Genomic DNA, 3798 nt, shown 5'->3' on the forward strand with positions numbered 1-3798 from the left:
TTGAGTGACTTATTACAACTTTAAGATTATCTTTACTTCTATCCTCGATTTCCTTCTCATTGTTACTTTAGTTCAGGCAACAGCTGTTCATTAGTATATAATTTTTATCTTATCGTTTTATATTTTATCGTCGTGCATGTTCCTGGAAAACAGTTATTTCTCTGAAACAGTGTCCGAGAGAAAGGAACTAAACATTCACATACTTAGCATATATATATATATATATATATATATATATATATATATATATATATATATATATATATATATATATATATATTTATATATATATATATATATATATATATATATATATATATATATATATATATATATATATATATATATATATATATATATATAATGAGAAGGGTGGATGGTGAACTGAATGAAAGGAAGGCAATGATTGATTATGTGTGTGTGGATAAAAGGATGCGAAGATGTGTAATGGATGCAAGAACAAACAGAGGCTGGGCGAGTGGACTTTCTGACCACCACTTGGTGGTGGTCTGAATCTAGGTCCAAGTAAAATGGAGAAACAGAAGAAGGGAAGGACGAGAGGAAGGAGTAGATGTTAGGAAAGTGGAAAGGGTACAAAAAGATGAGAAAAAGGCAGAACATAAGAGAGAGAAGTGGAGGAACGATTGGGTAAATATGAATTGGAGCTAACGGGGGACGTGGAAGGTGTGTGCAAGATATTCACAGAGGAAATATGTAGAGCATGTGAGATGGTGTGTGGGGTGATGAGAAGACGAAAGGTGGTGCAAGGAACAGCATGGTGGAATTAAAAGATGAGACAGGCTGTGGCACAAAAGAAGAAAGGATAAAATGAATTGATGAGAAATAGGGGCGTGGAAGAAGTTGAGAGACGGAAGAAAGAGTTATATGTAGAAAGGAAGAGAGAGGTGAAAAGATTAGTAAGAGAGAGTAAGAAGAGAGTGGATGAGGAATTTGGAAGGAATTTGAGTGTCAAGTGGAGGGAATGTAAAAAAATTTTCTGGAAAGAGGTAAAGAGAGTCAGACAGTGTGCCAATGAAGTTAGTAGGGGAGTGAAAGATAAAAATGATAGAGTGTTAGTGGAGAAGGGAGAAAAAGTGGGCAGATAGAGAGAACACTTTAATGAATTGTTGAACATAGAGAATGAAAGCAATGCGAGTACAAGTTGCTGAGGAATGGCTGGGAGAAGGAGGAAGGTGAGAAAACAGGAAGAAATCAGTAGGATGGAAGTTGTGGAAGCAATGAAGAAAGTCAAAATGAGGTAAGCCCCAGGAATTGATGGAGTGTGTGGTGAAATGCTGAAGCATGGGGGAGAGATAGTTGTAGAATGGATGTGGAAGATGTGCAGACTGGCCTGGGAGGAAGGTATAGTCCCGGATGAATGGAAGGCTGGTATAATTATTCCCTTGTACAAAAGGAAAGGGGAAAAAGCAGTGTGTTTTAATCATAGGGGCATTTGTCTTTTTAGTGTATTTTTAGTGTAATAGGAAAAGTATACGTCAGGATACTTATTGACAGAGTTAGCGAAATAACAGAGGAATCAGTTGGAGAAGAACAGGGAGGCTTCAGGAAGGGAAGAGGTTGTGTAGACCAGATATTCATTCTTAGATCTTTAGCGGAAAAGTGTCTAGAGAAGGGAAAGAAGATGTATGCGGCCTTCATGGATTTGGAGAAAGCATATGACAGGGTGGATAGACAAGGACTGTGGAAAGAATTAAGAATATATGGAGTAGATGGAAAGTTGTTGAATGCTGTGAAGAGTATGTGTGAGGGTGCTAAGGCTGCAGTGCGTGTGGATAGTGAACTGAGCGAGTTTTTCTATTTGAAGGTTGGGTTGAAACAAGAATGTTTCATGTCTCCCAAATTCATGGAAAGAAGCTGATATCCACTCAATTCCAAAGAAAGGAAGTTCGTCTGACCCCTCTGATTACAGACCAATAGCTGTCACATCTTCTCTTTGTAAGGTATTTGAAACTTTAATTAATAAGCACATTGTTAAACATCTAGAATCCAACAACTTAATTAGTGACAGACAATATGATTTTTGCCACGAAAGATCCACCATTGACATACTCAATCTCGTAACTCATACCATCCATCAATCAATTGACCTACACGGAGAAATCCATGCAGTAGCTCTTGATATTCCTAAAGCTTTCAACTGAGTATGACACCGTTCCCTGCTGTCCAAACTCCCTTGCTATGGACAAACGTCTTTTGTTCCTTGGATTTCTTTATATCTTAGTGACAGGCAAATAAGAGTAAAAGTAGATGATGTATATTCCAGTTTCCACTCAATTAACGCCGGCGTGCTGCAGGGATCAGTTCTGGCACCAACCCTATTCCTGGTCCATATTAATGATCTCTTATCTGTCACCCACAATCCCATCCACTCATATGCAGATGACTCAACACTATATGGCTCATTCACACTCAGACACCCATTTGCAAAGTCTAATATCTCTACCTCTGAACTCAGTACAGCCATCTCCATACATCAAGATCTATCTATGATCAGTGAATGGGGACAAAACAACCTTGTCTCTTTTAATGCTAGTAAAACTAAATATATGCAGTTTACTAATAGACAGATATTGCCAGATTCGTACATTAATTTCAGTGCTACTAATATTCCCTTCTCCAAAAGTATTGAAATTCTTGGCGTCTCATTTAACAATGCCCTCAGCTGGACCTCTCATGTCAGATCGCTTGCTAAAACCGCCTCAAAGAAACTTGGATTATTGTACAGAGTCCGTAACTTCTTCGCTGATGAACAGTTAGCTATAATTTATAAGAGTCATGTGGCTCTCAACTTGAATATTGCTCACCCTTGTGGAATGGATGTGGAGAGGTTGCATTAAAACAACTACACAAATTTCAGAATAAAGCTGTTAGAATCATTAACAACTCTGCCATTACAAATAAACATCCTCCCCTGGAATGTTGCCTCCCTGCATTATTTTACAGATATTTTTTGGCAAATGCTCAGACGAAGTTGCGTCCATGGTGCCACCAGTCCATGCCTTACCTCGTGCTACACGGGCATCTGGTAGCACTCATGACTGGAATGTCACTCAGCCATATTGCAGAACTTCTGCCTATCAGAATTCTTTCATTCTCCGAACTGCATCTCTCTGAACTCGCTTCCCCAGAGTTGTTTCCCTCCAAATTTCAACCCACAGCTGTTCAAGTCTAATTGTTACAGATATTTTGTGAACAGAGGACACCAGTAATCTAGTGTATGTATTATTTTTTTTTTATTCATTTGTTTTTCCTTCCTCCGTTCTGTTATTAAAAAAAAAATATATAAGGTAGGGCAGTGGATGTTGGAGTGGCCCTAATGAGAGAGGATAGTGTTTGGAAACTCCCTGTCCTGTTGTTTGCAGATGATACTGTGTTGTTCAGTGAAGACGAAGGGGAGCTGCAAGGCTTGATGGGTGAGTTTGGGAGAGTGTGTATGAAACGGAATTTAAAGATGAATCTAGAGAAAAGTAAAGTTAAGGTCGTCGAGAGAGGTGAAGCCAGTGAATGTACAGTGAGGTTGGATGATGAGGATATGGAAAATGTGAGTACGTTTAAGTACTTGGGTAGTGTGATGAGTAAGGATGGAAGTTTGGAGGGTGAAGTGCTTGAAAGTGTACAACAAGGAAGAAAGGTTGCTGGTTCCTTGAAAGCAGTGATAAGAAACAGGGAAGTGAGCATGGAAGTGAAAAAGTTATTACATGACAGTATTGTGATACCAACTCTGATGTATGGAAGTGAAGCTTGGACGTTGTTGGCGGGACACAAGTAAAGAGTGAG

Source organism: Coenobita brevimanus, chromosome 45, assembly GCF_032717465.1.
Source record: "Coenobita brevimanus isolate Jiangsu-jjx chromosome 45, ASM3271746v2, whole genome shotgun sequence".
Classification (NCBI taxonomy): domain Eukaryota; kingdom Metazoa; phylum Arthropoda; class Malacostraca; order Decapoda; family Coenobitidae; genus Coenobita; species Coenobita brevimanus.